Consider the following 17,495-nt stretch of genomic DNA (forward strand, 5'->3'; position numbering starts at 1 on the left):
AAAAGTACAATTTTATTCATCCAAAAACATACAAAGTATTTTTATATTTTTAATGGTATTCTTATATTCCCTAAAGTCCAGTTACCACACTAATTTATAACTTTTAATTTGTCATCATTATCTTTTCCTTTAGAGCACAACCAGACAAAACTAATATTCATCCATAAAAGAAATTAAAATTTAATTTTAAAAGAAATTTCAGTACAGTATGTTAGAGCATTTATTGGACCAAAGAGAACATTTAATAAAGTCCTGTATTATAGTATTTTATAAATATAATTTGTATCCATTTTCATTTTGTAAATTACATTCTTTGACTAAGCTACACTAATGTGAGTTTGCCACTTGTTTACAATAGAAAGAGGCATTTCAAGACTTGGTGACTATCCTCAAAAAATCTTAAGTTAATCTACCATCTGACTCAGCAATACCACTTCTTGGCTTAAGTGCAAGGAGTAGATATCTTACTCCGCAAGTACTTGCTCAGACATGTTCACTCCAACTTTATTCAACATAGTTAGGGGATGGAAACAATCTAAATTTTCTTTAACCAACAAATTGATAATGGAGACATGGTACATATACATAATGAAATACTATCCAGGTGTAGAAAGAAGTGAAATTTTGACATTCGCAGGTAAATGGATGAGCATAAAAGAATATACTGTGTGAGGTAAGCCAAGCCAAGACAGAAAAAAATCTATCTATCTATCTATCATCTATCTATCTATCTATCTATCTATCTATCTATCTATCTATCTATCTATCTATCTATCTATCTTTTTATCTTTTATATCAACAAGAAGTTATGCTACTTAGGTTTATAATGATCCCTAAAGAATGAAAGACTAACAAAAACCTCAGTACTTCCTCTCAAATGGTTCTTCATGACAGTTCAAATGCTTTTCCCAAAATATAGACTATTGCTTTGCAGTTCTTGGTTGAAGGTTAGCTCCATTGTTGAAGATATTGCACATTTAGGACACAGAGCTTGGATGGTTTGAGGTGGATTTAACCTGAAAATCTCGTTTCTGTGGTCTAGCTTCTAAGGTACCAGAAAATACTGTGCAGGGTTCCAAGGGAGGGAAGCAATTGTTAGTCCTAACCAGCTGCAAGTGACTATGAATCACAACAATGACCAGCATTCCAAAATATCTGCTATGAACATGTTGGTGATAATCAACAGCTGTCTAATTGCACTTAAAGTCCACTCATCAGGAGGCAAAGCATGCAAGGCACTAGAAGCCTAGCCAACTTCCTGGGGATAATGAAGTCATGGATCTTAGAAAAGAGTCTACTATTGCCACTTTGCTAGATAGTGTAATTCCTTAACTACATTCTAATTCTTATCATTATATCCAAAGATAAGTATAGCTGCCACCCCTCATCACAAAGGCTTCCTTTTACAGCAAATGGAAGCCACCATAGAAAACCATAACAAGTCATAAGTAGCCCAGACCCAATAGATGTATCTACACCAGAGCTCCTGTATTTATGAAGTAGATAATATCACAAAAGAGGAGATGAAAAGATTGTAAAAGCCAGAATACCAGGAGGTTTATTGTGAAACAGTCTCTCCAATAATTGCATGAATAAGACCAGAACAAGGCAAAAATGGGAGAATGTCACAGGGTCCCAGTTTTAGAAGGAGAACTATAAGCCACTCATGACTGCTGGGACAGGGAGAATCAGCCTCTCTCAGGGATAAGCCCCCTTACTGGCTACCCAATATAAGGTAATTAGGCTTGAAGTAATATACATATAAACAGAAAAACAGAGGCAGCAGACTATATATGTATATTTGTATACACTCATATATACATACACATATATGTAATATTAATAAAAAAAGAGTATCAATTTGAGAGTAGGAGTCATGGGAAGGACTGGTGGATGGAGAAAAGGGAAAAAGGAGGAATAAACTGATACAATTTTATTAAGAATGTATAAAATTTAAAAAATAAGAATCACATAATAAAGCTAAAAGATTAAAAAAAAGTTATGTAAAAAATAGTGGGTTTACTTAAATTTCTGTGGTTGAGATTTTTTGTTGTTAATGAGCTTCTTCATTGATTGCCTGTCACCAGAACTCTAATTAATTTCAAAAGAGTTTTTGGAATAAGGCAGAGACTCAGCATGAAGAACATTTTTCAAATGAGAAGAGTCTTTAAAATAATGTTTAATGATATGCCTTTGCAAGCTCTGCTGCCAGTGAAAGACATATGAAATATAATTAGTTTCCCTTTGTAGGAGAGATGGACTGTGATGTGATACCACAGTTCATTATAGCATTCACTATCTTATATTAAAGGCCTTGTTGATAAAATGTTTTCAACAAATACTGTTAAGAAAACCTTTTTCTATCTTACAGAAATGGTGCTTTAATGATAGGATTTAGCATGGTGGTCATTTATAAGATCTTTTTGCTTTGGTTATCATGAAATAAAAAATGAAATTTGAATATTAACTATTACTATTTTAGACAGAATAATGAGTCCCTAATGACTCCATTTCCTGCAACCGAAAGACTGTCAATATATTAGGTTCGGACCAAGGGAAATTAAAGCTGTGTCTAGAATTAAGGGTGTATTAGAGCAGACTCTAAAGTAGCAAAATTATTTAATGTAATAGATGGTTAGTTTTAATTGCCACCTTGATGAAATCTAGAAATACAGGTAAGAGAGGATGTCTAGATCCTCTAGAGATGTTGGGCTGTTTATGGTACTGATCATATTAATTGATATGAGAATACCCAGCCAAGAATGAGTTCCAGGTGTTTCAGTCCCCTTCTTTCCCCTCCCATGTCCTTTCCCTTCCCTTCCCTTCCCTTCCCTTCCCTTCCCTTCCCTTCCCTTCCCTTCCCTTCCCTTCCCTTCCCTCCCCTCCCCTCCCCTCCCCTCCCCTCCCCTCCCCTCCCCTCCCCTTCCCTCCCCTCCCCTCTCCTCTCCTTTCCTTTCCTTTCCTTTCAGTGTTTTTCCTTTCCTTCCTTTTGTCAACCCTATACACCTGGAGTAATCTTTGGTAGAGAGAACACCAGTTGAGGAAATGAACCCATCAGATTGGGTGTGAGCATGTCTGTGGACAATTTTCTTTTGATTAATGATTGATATGGGATTATTTAGCCCGCTGCTGGTGCCATCCCTGGGTAGGTAATCCTGGGTTATATTAAAATAAAAAAGCAAGCAGAGTAAGCCATGAGGTATAAGTCAGTAGGCAGCATTCCTACATGATCTGCTTCAGTTTCTGTTTCCAAGTTCCCACCCTGAGGTCTTTCCATGACTTCCTCAGGATGAACTTTATGTCATAAGACAAAGTAAACCCTTCACTCCCCAAATTTGTTTTGGTCTTGGCATTTATCAGAGCAATAGAAATCAAACCAGGACGGTCCTGGACTGCATGAAACAGGAGAAAGTGATTTGGATGTTAGATAAATGCTTTAATTCTCTCTGTGCTCTTGATTTTGGATGTCAGTAGCTTCCTCAACCCCCACCTTGATTTCTGTACAATAATGAACTATAACCTGGGATTCATAGTTGAATAAACACTTTCTCCCTGAAATTTCTTTTATCCAATAGTATTTTTATTGTATTCTTTATTCTCTGAAGTCTTCATATATAACAACATTTTATCACAGCAACAGAAACCAGAAACAAACAAACAAAAACACTAAAACAGAATCGTTACTGAGGAGTAGAGTTCTTGTTGTGAGTGAGAAACCTGATTTTGTGGTCCATGCACAATTGTTATATGACTGGAATGTGGAAGAATTTGGAGCTTTGAGCTACAAATCTGTGACTGCTGTGGGGACAGCATAAGGAGACATTCTTTGGGGGAGGTTAGAAGACAAGAATTCTGAGACAAACATACACAGTGGAAACCCAGCTTCTGTGCTTTCAGGGGGAAAAGGGACTCTACCAGGGAGCCAAGAATCATGATACATTCTGCCCATGTCCTTAGAACTTCAGGAAAGCTGAATTTAAAACATGAGAAATTTCTAAGCAGGAACATTTGCACGATTGTACTGAAGATGCAGCTGTAATTGATAGAGAGACCAGCACTGTTGTAAAGATATTTACTGCACATCACTGGGACAATAGGAAAGCATTGCTTTTGGATTAGCACACAGAACTGACATAGCTGTGGTTCAAGGGAGCTGAAATACATTTTTAGTTGGGAGTGTAGCATGGCAATGTTGCAAATATCTAAGCAGTAATGAAAGATTCAAGATTGAGGTGGCCATGGAGAGGAGAGTGGCTGAGGCCAGGGTGGAACAGAGTTCCTGTGGAAATGTCCAGAGGGGTGATTTTGTGAAGTCTGGAAGGTGAAACCCCATTTGCTATGGAGATGCTCTAATATAAGAAATGCCAAAGCTGAGAGAAATTTTTGAAGGAAATCTGCAGCTGTGGGGTGGAGCTCGCCCAAGTTTACTAGGGAAGCTGTGTGTGCAGCAGGTGGCCAACTCTGGGAGGTCTATCTGGACAGTAATTTGTCTGTAGAAGGAAAGAGGCAATTCTTGTCTAGTGGCTGTCTCACCACAACTGGAGTAACTCCAAAGATGCTCAATTTCTTCTTAGAATTCAATATAGGAAGCTGTCAGGAGCAGACAGGTCTCTAATAAAAATGAACATTAATACAGAAATGTTTGTCATGTCAATTCTGTGGATTTCTGATGTTTTGAAAACCAACTATCCATGTAAGGTAATCTGGACTGTTGTCTGTTAACTTCTCTCAGCTATTTCTAAATAAAACATAGAAAACACCCTAACAATAAACTCCAAGCCATGAATTTGCTATAGTTCCTTATCTAACAGGCTGACCATCTCAAATCAGTTAAAAAAGTTAAAGAAGGACTGGGTCTAAGCCTTGTATTCCTAAATGTGTTATACTGGTACAATGCCTATGAGAGTAACAATATTCATCTCACTTTTATATCAATAAGAAGCTTGTACCAATGAAAACCTTAAAATTTGTAATCAAAGTAAATTGGTGCCGTTTAAGAATTTATATCTTCATCTTGATAATAATTGTACATATTTCTACTAATAGGTTATGGCTATGCAATAAATCCTAGCTAATCCTCTCTATTCCCACCAAACCACTATTTTTCCCTAGAAAGAGAGCCCAACATTTACCACCTTAGTCCCCATGCCCAGGGAATAGGGGCACTGACTCTTCATTAGCTTCTTCAAGTTGATTATGGGCATTGAGATATTAGAAGAGGAGTGGGGGGAAGAACAAATTGATAAGCCTCTGATGCTGTGTCTTCACTGCCTCCAGATTGAATTCTGGGACCTCAGAGGTTTGAGCAGGTCTGCTCAGCTTGCTTGTTGAGTAGATACACTAAGGCTGACCATTCTGCAATATACAACTCTCAAAACAAATTTTAGTATCAAGATAGTTTTTTTTTTTTTTAAAGAGGGCTGACATTTTATTAAGGATGTTGGTTCTAACCACTTTTCTTCCCCCCCCCCCTTTTATTGGATATAATATTTACATTTCAAATTTTATCCCCTTACCCAATTCCCCCCACCACCCAGGAACCCCTTATCCCATCCCCCCTCCTCCTGCTTCTATGAGGGTGTGCACCTACCTACCCCACAATCCCCCTCCCCACCCTCAGATTCCCCCCCCCCCCAACTCAGTGCTCAGCCTTCAAGGTACCAAAGATTTCCTCTCCCGCCTATGCCCAACAAGGCCATCCTCACCTACATATACAGATGGAGTCATGTGTCCCTCCATATGTGCTCCTAGGTTGGTGGTTTAGAACCTGGGGAGCTCTGCTTGGTTGGTATTGTTGCTCTCCTCATGGGGCCACCAACCCTTTCGGCTCCTTCAGTCTTCTCTCTAACTTCTCCATTGGGAACCCTTGATCAGATGAATGGTTAGCTTCGAGTATCTGCCTCTGGGAATGTCAGACTATGGGAGACCTTTAAGGAGACAGCCTTATCAGGCTGCTGTCAGCTTTCCCTTCCTGACATCCATATCAGAGTCTATTTTTGGTGACTGCACATGGAATGAATACCCAGGTGGAATGGTCTCTATAAAACCTCTCTTTCAGATTCTGTCCCACACTTTGTCTCCATATTTACTCCCTTGGGTATTTAGTTACTCCTTCTAAGAAAGACCTAGGCACCCATGCTCTTTCTTCCTTCCTCATGAGCTTCATGTGGTCTGTTAGTTGAATCTTTGTTGTTTCTAACTTTTGGGCTAATCTCCGCTTATCAGTGAGTAAATACCATGTGTGTTCTTTTGTGATTGGGTTACCTCACTTAGGATGATGTTTTTTATTTTTTTATATTTATTTATTTATTTATTTATTTATTTATTTTTGGTTTTTCGAGACAGGGTTTCTCTGGACAGCCTTGGCTGTCCTGGAACTCACTCTGTAGACCAGGCTGGCCTCGAACTCAGAAATCCACCTGCCTCTGCCTCCCAAGTGCTGGGATTAAAGGCGTGTGCCACCACTGCCCGGCAAGGATGATATTTTCTAGTTCCATCCATTTACCTAACAATTTCTTGAATTCATTATTTTTAATAGCTGAGTAATATTCCATTGTGTTAAGGTACCACATTTTTTGTATCCATTCCTCTGTTGAAGGGCATCTGGGTTCTTTCCAGCTTCTAGCTATTATAAATAAGGCTGCTATGAACATAGTGGAGCATGTGTCTTTGTTATATGTTGGGGCCTTTTCAGGGTATATGGCCAGGAGTGGTATAGCTGGGTCCTCAGGTAGTGCTATGTCCAATTTTCTGAGGAACCACCAGACTGACTTCCAGAGTGGTTGTACCAGCTTGCAACCACACCAACAATGAAGGAGTGTTCGTCTTTCTTCACATCCTCGCCAGCATCTACTATCACCTGAATTTTTGATCTTAGCCATTCTGATTGGTGTGAGGTGGTATCTCAGTGTTGTTTTGATTTGCATTTCCCTGATGACTAGGGATGTTGAGCATTTCTTAAGGTACTTCTCCACCATTCGTGTTTCCTCAGTTGAGAATTCTTTGTTTAGCTCTGTACCCCATTTTTAATGGGGTTATTTTGTTGTTTGGCATCTAATTTCTTGAGTTCTTTGTATATATTTGATATTAGCCCTCTATTGGATGTAGGATTGGTAATGATCTTTTCCCAATCTGTTGGTTGCTGTTTTGTCTTGTTGACAGTGTCCTTTGCCTTACAGAAGCTGTGCAGTTTGATGAGGTCCCATTTGTCGATTCTTGATCTTAGAGCATAAGCCATTGGTGTTCTGTTCAGGAACTTTTTCCCTGTGCCTAGGTATTCGAGGGTCTTCCCCAACTGCTCTTCTATTAGTTTCAGTGTATCTGGTTTTATGTGAAGGTCCTTTATCCACTTGGAGTTGAGCTTTGTACAAGGGGATAACAATGGATTAATTTGCATTCTTCTACATGTTGACCTCCAGTTGAGCCAGCACCACTTGTTGAAAATGCTGTCCTTTTTCCACTGGATGGTTTTAGCTCCCTTGTCAAAGATCAAGTTACCACAGGTGTGCAGGTTCATTTCTGGGTCTTCAATTCTATTCCATTGATCGTCCTGTCTGTCTCTGTACCAATACCATGCAGTTTTTATCACTACTGCTCTGTAGAACAGTTTGAGGTCAGGGATGGTGATTCCCCCAGAAGTTCTTTTATTGTTGAGAATAGTTCTCGCTATCCTAGGTTTTTTGTTATTCCAAATGAATTTGTAAATTGCTCTTTCTAACTCTATGAAGAATTGATTTGGAATTTTGATGGGTATTGCGTTGAATCTGTAGATTGCTTTTGGCAGGATGGCCATTTTTTCTAAGTTAATCCTGCCATTCCAGGAGCATGGGAGATCTTTCCATCTTCTGAGATCTTCTTCAATTTCTTTCTTCAGAGACTTGAAGTTCTTGTCATACAGATCTTTCACTTGCTTGGTTAGATTCACTCCAAGATATTTTATTTTATTTTTAGCTATTGTGAAGGGTGTCATTTCCCTAATTTCTTTCTCAGCCTGTTTATCCTTTGAATAGAGGAAGGCTACTGATTTGTTTGAGTTGATTTTATATCCAGCCATGTTGCTAAAGTTGTTTATCAGGTTTAGGAGTTCTCTGGTGGAAGTTTTAGGGTCACTTAAGTATACTATCATATCATCTGCAAATAGTGAAATTTTGACTTCTTCCTTTTCTATCTGTATCCCTTTGACTTCCTTTTGTTGTCTAGTTGTTCTAGCTAGGACTTCCAGTACTATATTGAATAGGTAGGGTGAGAGTGGGCAGCCTTGTCTAGTCCCTGATCTTAGTGGGATTGCTTCAAGTTTCTCTCCATTTAGTTTGATGTTGGCTACTGGCTTGCTATATATTGCTTTTATTATGTTTAGATATGGGCCTTGAATTCCTGATCTTTCCAAGACTTTTAACATGAAGGGATGTTGAATTTTGTCAAATGCTTTCTCATCATCTAGTGAGATGATCATATGGTTTTTTTTCTTTGAGTTTATTTATGTTGTGGATTACATTGATGGATTTCTGAATATTAAACCATCCGTGCATTCCTGGTATAAAGCCTACTTGATCTTGATGGATAATTGTTTTGATGTGTTGTTGGATTCCATTTGCCAGAATTTTATTGAGTATTTTTGCATCAATATTCATAAGAGAGATTGGTCTGTAGTTCTCTTTCTTTGTTGGGTCTTTCTGTGGTTTAGGTATGAGTGTAATGGTAGCTTCATAGAATGAATTGGGTAGTGTTCCTTCTGTTTCTATTTGATCGAATAGCTTGAAAAGGATTGGTATTAGGTCTTCCTTGAAGGTCTGAACGAATTCTGCACTGAAACCATCTGGCCCGGACATATTTTGGTGGGAAGATTTTTAATGACTGTTTCTATTTCTTTAGGAGTTATGCGACTGTTTAGATGGTTTATCTGCTCCTCGTTTAACTTTGGTACCTGGTATCTGTCTAGAAAATTGTCCATTTCATCTAGATTTTCCAATTTTGTTGAGTATAGGCCTTTGTTGTAGGATCTGATGATTTTTTAAATTTCCTCTGTTTCTGTTGTTATGTCTCCCTTTTCAGTTCTGATTTTTATTAATTTGAATACTGTCTCTGAGCCCTTCGGTTAGTCTGGCTAAGAGTTTATCTATCTTGTTGATTTTCTCAAAGAACCAGCTCCTGGTTTTGTTGATATTTTGTATAGTTCCTTTTGTTTCAACTTGGTTGATTTCAGCCCTGAATCTGATTATTTCCTGCCGTCTACTCCTCTTGGGTATATTAGCTTCTTTTTGTTCTAACACTTTCAGGTGTGCTGTCAAGTTGTTAGTGTATGCTCTTTCCATTTTCTTTTTGTGGGCAGTTAGAGCTATGATTTTTTCTCTTAGTATTGTTTTCAGTGAGTCCCACAAGTTTTGATATGATGTGTCCTAATTTTCATTTAATTCTAAAAAGTCTTTAATTTCTTTCTTTATTTCTTCCTTGACCAAGTTATCATTGAGTAGAGCATTGTTCAGTTTCCAAGTGTATGTGGGCTTTCTGTTGTTTTTTTCCACGTCAAAGACGAGACTTAGTCCATGGTGGTCTGATAGGGTACAAGGGATTATTTCAATCTTTTTTGTATCTGTTGAAGCTTGTTTTGTGACCAATTATATGGTCTATTTTGGAGAAGGTATCATGAGGTGCTGAGAAAAAGATATATATATATTTTTTTTAGGATGAAATGTTCTATAGATGTCAGTTAAGTCCAATTGGTTCATAACTTCTGTTAGTTTCATTGTGTTTCGGTTTAGTTTCTGTTTACATGATCTGTCCATAGCTGAGAGTGGGGTGTTGAAATCTCCCACTATTATTGTGTAGGGTGCAATGTATGCTTTAAGCTTTAGTAAAGTTTCTTTTATGTATGTGGGTGCCCTTGCATTTGGGGCATAGATGTTGAGAATTGCGAGTTCCTCTTGGTACATTTTTCCTTTGATGTATATGAAGTTTTCTTCTTTATCTTTTTGTATTACTTCTGGTTGAAAAATGATTTTATTTGATATTAGAATTGCTACTCCAGCTTGTTTCTTGGGGCCATTTGCTTGGAAGATTGTTTTCCAACCTTTTACTCTGAGGTAGTGTTTGTCTTTTTCACAAAGGTGTGTTTTGTGTATGCAGCAAAATGTTGGGTCCTGCTTAAGTATCCAGTATGATAGTCTATGTCTTTTTATTGGAGAATTGAGTCCATTGATATTAAGAGATATTAAGGAGAAATGAGTGTTGTTTCCTGTTATTTTTGTTATTGGCAGTGGAGATATGTTTGTGTAGCTACCTTCTTTTATGGTTTTTGGAAAATTACTTTCTTGCTTTTTTCTAGGTTGTATTTTCTCTTCTTGTGTAGGAGTTTTCCACCAATTATCCTTTGAAGTGCTGGATTTGAGGTGAGATACTGTGTAAATTTGGATTTGTCACGGAATATTTTGGTTTCTCCATCAATAATGATTGACAGTTTTGCTGGGTATAGTAGTCTGGGCTGGCATTTGTCTTCTGTTAGGGTCTGTATGATATCGGTCCAGGATCTTCTGGCTTTTATTGTCTCTGGTGAGAAGTCTGGTGTAATTCTTATAGGTCTGCCTTTTTATGTTACTTTGCCTTTTTCCCTTACTGCTTTTAGTATTTTTTCTTTGTTTTGTACATTTGATGTTTTGACTATTATGTGGCGGGAAGTATTTCTTTTCTGGTCTAAACTATTTGGAGTTCTGTAGGCTTCTTGTATATTTATGGACATCTGTTTCTTTAGGTTAGGGAAGTTTTCCTCTATAATTTTGTTGAGGATATTCACTGGTCCTTTAAGTTGGGAGTCTTCCCCCTCAGTTATACCTATTATCCTTAGGTTTGACCTTCTCATTGTGTCTTGGATTTCTTGTATATTTTGGGTTAGTAGCTTTTTGTATTTTGCATTTTCTTTGACAGTTGTGTTAATGTTTTCCATGGTATCTTTTGCACATGAGATTCTCTCTTCCATCTCTTGTATTCTGTTGGTGATACTTGTGTCTATAACTCCTGATCTTTTTTTTTTTTTAGGTTTTCTATCTCCAGGTTAGTCTCCCTTTGTGATTTCTTTATTGTTTCTTCTTCCATTTTTAGATCCTGGATATTTTTGTTTAATTCCTTCTCCCGTTTGGTTGTGTTTTCTTGCAATTCCTTAAGGGATTTTTGTGTTTTCTCTTTAAGGGTTTCTATCTCTCTACCAGTGTTCTCTTTAAGTTCTTTGAGATTGTTATTTATGTCTTTCTTAAAGTCCTCTATCATCATCATGCGAAGTGATTTTAATTCTGAATCCTGCTTTTCTGGTGTAGTTCAGGGCTTGCTATAATGGGGGAACTGGGTTCTGATGATGCCATGTAACTTTGGTTTCTGTTGTTTACATTCTTGTGCTTGCCTTTCGCCATCTGGTTAACTCTAGTGCTGCCTGTACTTGCTGTCTCTGACTGAAGCCTGCCTTTCATGTTATCTCGGTTGTGTCTGATCTCCTCGGGGTCCAGATGTCTCTATGATCTTTTCCAGCTGCACTGAGTACAGTGGTACCTCTAGGATGCCTCAGGATATGGAGCCTCCAAGGTAGCAGTCCAGCTAGGTGTCTGCTGTTCTGGGTGCAGTGTCTCCTCTAGGATATCTCAGGATATGTTGTCTGACGCTCTGAGTTCAGTTGTTTCTCTGTGGCTCTTGGTTGAGTGGACCTTCCAGTATGTCTCAGGCGGAATCCAGGGTCCACACAACAGTAGACTGGGCAGAGGTCTTGTGTAGGCCTCAGATACGGGAGAGGGGCGGAAGGGGAGTGCTAGTCTGCAGTGGGAGTTTAGGTATCTGCTGGAATTTGAGCGCTCACAGCACCCAGCTATGGGCTCAGGGCAGTGTGTGGGTCTTCCTACCTAGGCTGGCTGTGGGATCCGTGGAGCCTCCAGGATGTCTCGGGCAGAATCTGGGTTCCACACAACCTGAAGACTTTTAAAGTTGAACTGTATTTTATATTATGAGATAAACATGATACTTGGAGACAGGGATGGAAGGTTCTGGCTTAAAATGATGTGTTTATGTGTCAAGTTGACAGTGGATAGAGTTGTGATGGTACTTTTAATGGTCAACTTGATACAAACTAGAGTCACATAGGAGGAAAGAGTCTCAATGAGAGGCTAAATCAAGAAGATTGTTGTGATTACATTAATTGATGTAGAAGACCCAGAATAAAATTAAGAAGTACTGTTTCTAGCATCTGGGACTTTCTAGTGGCTTCCCTCCATTCCCCACTCCTCACTGATACACATTTCTCTTCATTTTCCTTACCCTCTAGACTTTTTCCATACCTGATCCTGCCCCATTTTCCTTTCCCTTTCTCTCTCCCTCTCAGGTCCCTCCCTCTCTCTACCTCCCTTGATTATTTTGTTTCTTCTTCTTAGTAAGACTGAAACATCTACACTTTGGTCTTTCTTCTTGTTTAGCTTCATATGGTCTGGGAGTTTTATTGTGGGTATTCTGAGCTTTTGGACTAATATTTATTTACTTATCAGTGAGTACATACCATATGTGTCCTTTTGGATCTCAGTTACCTCACTCAGGATGATATTTTCTACTTCCATCCATTTCCCTGCTAATTTCATAAAGTCATTATTTTTAAATAGCTGGGTAATACTTCATTGTTTAAATGTACCACATTTTCTGTATCCAGGGGAAGAACTGAAGGAGCTGAAGGAGATTGCAACCCTATAGGAAGAATAATATCAACTAACTGGATCCTCAGAACTCCTAGGGACTAAATCACCAACCAAAGAATAAACATAGATGGGTCCATGGCTCCAGCTACATATGTAGAAGAGGATTGCCTTATATGACATCAGTGGGAGAGGAGGCCTTTGTTCCTGTGGAGGCTTGATGCTCCACCATTGGGGGATGCTAGAGTGATGATGGGTCAAAGGGGAGAAGGATGGGATGGGGGGTTGTAGAGGGGAGACTAGGAAGGGGGACAACATTTAAAATGTAAATAAATAAAATAACCAATACAACAAAAAAGAAGAAGAAGAAGAAGAAGAAGAAGAAGAAGAAGAAGAAGAAGAAGAAGAAGAATTATTCTGTGGTTTTGAGTCCTAGACTGATGAGTGAAAGCATGCCTTGGTTCTCTTTATCAGGACAATTGAGCCCCCAGGCAATCACCATATTCCTAGAATTTTCTGTGTGATAGTCATGGGTCCTATTGCCATGAGATAAGCTCAGTGCATTTCTTATATCAGACTAAGGAGGTAATATCCGATTCCATGGTGAGTTCTTTGGATTATGGCACATTCTTTGACACAATGTGTCTGCTAAATTTTAAAGAGAACTTGAAGATTCCTCAGGTATATGCTTCTAACATTGACCAATTACAAGGGGAGCTTATGCCTTGAGATGGCAAAACCTGGTAAGTTCTTATAAATTTTTAGCACCCAGGGCTGAGTCTGGGAAAGCTCAGACCCAAATGATGGATTGCCAAGTGGATTGCTGCCAGCGGGAGGCTAGGGTAGCTGAGGTAGGATCAAAATAAGGAAAGTGTGGATCTTAATGACTGCTCTTTCTGCTTTGTCACTCTAAGCTGTGACAGAGTATTCTTTCCCACTTGTTCCCACCTGGCAACCATTTGTGCCAACCATTTTCTCTGCTTTTATTTATGTGGCTTCACCCATTGGGTACCCATGTCTTTCACTTTCTAGTTGCTATTAAAAAGGTTAAGGAAAAGAATATTCGGGTGCCATCTTTTTCTGAGTTTTTCTATACACTCTAGGGGTTTGTGTTTTGTCCAGAGAATAATCAATTAGAAAGATGGTAATTAACCTTTCTAATGCTTCAACCCTTTAGTATAACTTCATATGTGGTAATGACCCCCATTTATAAAATTATTTCATTGCTACTTTATAACTAATTTTTCTACTACTATAAATCATAATGTAAATATCTGATATAGAGGATATCTGATATTTGACCTCCCACAAAAAATGGATGTGACCCACAGGTTGAGAACTGCTGCTCTAGACTATGGGCCATAAGTCCGAGTTACATGAGTAAATTACAAAGAAGCTCTCATAATCAAGGCACCCTGGAAACTCTTTTTAAATGGAGAATTTGCTCTGAGGACTGTTATGCTTGTGCACTATCTAGATTGAGAACTGTAATGTGTATTAACAGAATATGAATTTGAGGTAAAGGATCAGAGTGAACATTCAAAATATATTCAAACCACAAGGAACCAGAGATGTTTCTATACTCATGTAATCATTAATTTGGCTAAATTCCCTAATGCATGAAGGTTAATATTTACTCTAAAGATTTGTTTTGGATGGTGAATTCTGCACAGTCAAGATAAGATTAACCAAACAAATTTCAGAAAGATTTGTCAAGGTCTCTGGGAATTAGAATCATATAGAGTCATACCACAAGTCCTCTCTTTGCCTTTGTGGTAACTCACAGGAGAGAAAAGAGATATAAGCAAATATGCAGAGAACATTTTGAAGGGGGAAGACAAAGAAGATACTAAAGTCATTCTAATATATGCTACTTATATTAGGTCATTCAGCTTCCATGGATCATATCAGTTTGATCCAGAACTTGAAAGTGCTGGATGACTTTATATGCACACACCTGGCTTAAAGTTGGAATAATTTAAAAAAAAAAATTGACCTTTCTGAAAAATGTCAATCTTACTATTCTATGTTTTTTCATTAAGTTTTTCAAGCTGTCTGCCTCCATTACAGACACATGTTACCTAATTGTGGGTACAGACTCTCATCCCAAGTATATGCAGCAAATAGCTCAAGATAGATATGAACAAATATAGGTACATTCATCAGCTTGATTCTCCTTCAACATGGATTCTGGCTTCTATGTACTTATAACCTTAAAAAGTTTAAAGGTATTATAGAATCATCCTGTAAAAGTCAAGTGTTCCAGTGGATAACCCCCAATTCCCCATCCCCCATTGCTGCGTATTTTTATTCCATTTCCTGACCCTCTGTACTTCTCCCCAGTCTCCTCCCACACCTGATGCAGTCCCACTTTTCCCTCCCCCTCCACTCTTCCTTCCGATGCCTCCCTTCCTCTACCTCCCATGATTATTTTCTTCTCCCTTCTGAGTAGGACTGAAGTACCCACACTTTGACCTTCCTTCTTTTGGGGTTTTATATGGACTGTGAGTTGTGCCAGGGGCACAAGAGGTTCCCAGAACCCAATGGGGATGACATTAGCCGAAATATCCAACAAAGGGGAGAGAGAACCTGTAGACACCATATCCAGTGTTTAGGCAATGCCCCTGGTTGAGGGATGAGGCCACTTACCCATCTCAAAAATATTAATCTAAAATTACTCCAGTCAAAAGAAAATGCAGAGACTAAGAGTGGAGCAGAGACTGAAAGAAAGGTCATCCAGAGACTGCCCCACCTAGGGATCCATCCCATCTGCAGACACCAAACCCAGACACTATTGTTGATGCCAAGAAGCTCTTGCTGACAGCAGCCTGGTATAGCTGTGCTCTGAGAGGCTCTGCCAGCACCTGGCACCTGACTAACACAGATGAGATGCGGATGCCTGCAGCCAACCATCAGACTGAGATCAGGGACTCCAATGGAGGAGTTAGAGAAAAGACTGAAGGAGCTGAAGGGGTTTGCAACACCAAAGGAAGAACAACAATATCAACCAACCAGAACCTCAAAGCTCCCAGGGACTAAACCACCAACCAAAGAATACACAAGGAGGGACCCATGACTCCAGATGCATATGTAGCAGAGAGTTACCTTATCTGTCATCTATAGGAGCAGAAGTCCTTGGTCCTGTGAAGGCTCGATGATCCAGCTTAGGGGCGCTGAGGCAGGAGTGGGTGGGTCGGTGAGAGAGCACCCTAATAGAAGCAGGGGAGACAGGGTGGGAAGATAGAGGAATTAACTGGGAAGGGAGAAGACATTTGAAATGTAAATGAATAAAATAATCAATAAAATAAGATAAAACAAGCATTTCATATGTATTGCTTGTAGAGATACTACTCTACTGGAGTGGATCTCAACCTTCCTAGTGCTTCAAACCGTTAATACAGTTCCTCATGTTGTGGTGACCCCTAACCATGACATTATTTTTGTTGCTACTTCATAACTGTAATTTTGTTATTGTTATGAATTGTAATGTAAGTATGTGTTTTGTAATGGCCTTAGGCAATCTCTGTGAAAGGATTCTTAGACCACCAAAGGGGTCATAACCCACAGGATAAGAACCACTGCTCTAAAGGGAAAAATGCTTTCTGTCTCTAGCCATTCCCACTCCTGATGTGTGGTCAAAACAGACAATAAGACTCATCTGGATAACTCTATAAGGTCAATAAGAATATTTGATATACAGATTATAAGAAGGGCAGGTGTTTTGGATGAAGGCATGGGACTCCACAGTAAATCTGTCCAGTGTAAACTACTGGGCTCATTCTCTCTTTTACTGATGAGTTTAAGAGTAACTGTTAGCTGTCTTCATCTTTACAGAGGAGCCAATGCTTTTGTGAATACATTATATTGATAAACTGTCATGTGCTACTTCAGTTCACTGAGAAGCTCCCACTGGAGCTGGGAGTTAGCGCTCTCACTTTATACCCAGTCAAGTCTCAAGGTTTCCTCTGAAGCACCTGTTCTGAGTCAAACTTCCATTCTGCATCTGTGCCGAGGAGAAAGGAGAACAAAACAGCCAGAGACTGAAGACACTGCCCTTGCGCATAGCTCTGGGGAAATTACATGAGGAAATTAAGATGCCTGTAGTAGAAACAGCTAATGGATGCTCATCCATGGAGAGGAATGTTTACTTAAAAATCCTCAGCCAGTAACTAAAATATGATGGCTTTAACAAAGCTTCTTTAGTTAATGCCTGCTGGATGCTGTAACATCAGTTTGATGATGTTCTGCTCTGTATCATCTTTGGCTTTTCTCTATCTACTATTCACTCTCATTCAAAATAAGAAGCATGGATATGGTAGACCAGTCATATATGGTACAGAACAAAAACATACTTTTGCTTGTTTTGTGTTTTCTATGGGTTATGGTATTTTGTAACTTGCAAAGCCTCATATTTTAATAATATGTATACAGATAACTTTAACTTATCATATCATGCTATGTATGATGTTCAAATTTAAATTTCTCTTAATAAAATGTTAAATTTATTTACTAATGTTCTTACTTTTCATGGTATTAAGAAAAAATAAAATGAAACTAAAAGGAACTATTACAAGGATGTAAAACTGAACATAGTTTTAGTATAGGATTTGTGTTTGATAAGATTTTGTTTTAAGATAGCTGGGTATTTCCAGAACGGGAAACAGAAAAGCAAAGCTATAAAGCATAGACAATAAAAGGCTTAACAAGCCATATAAGAAATATAAAAGGTAAAATTTAAAGATACACACACACACACACATCTATCTATCTATCTATCTATCTATCTATCTATCTATCTATCTATCTATCTGTCATTATATCCCTAAAATATGATATAGTTAA

Source organism: Arvicanthis niloticus, chromosome 4 (genome assembly GCF_011762505.2).
Source record: "Arvicanthis niloticus isolate mArvNil1 chromosome 4, mArvNil1.pat.X, whole genome shotgun sequence".
NCBI classification, from domain to species: domain Eukaryota; kingdom Metazoa; phylum Chordata; class Mammalia; order Rodentia; family Muridae; genus Arvicanthis; species Arvicanthis niloticus.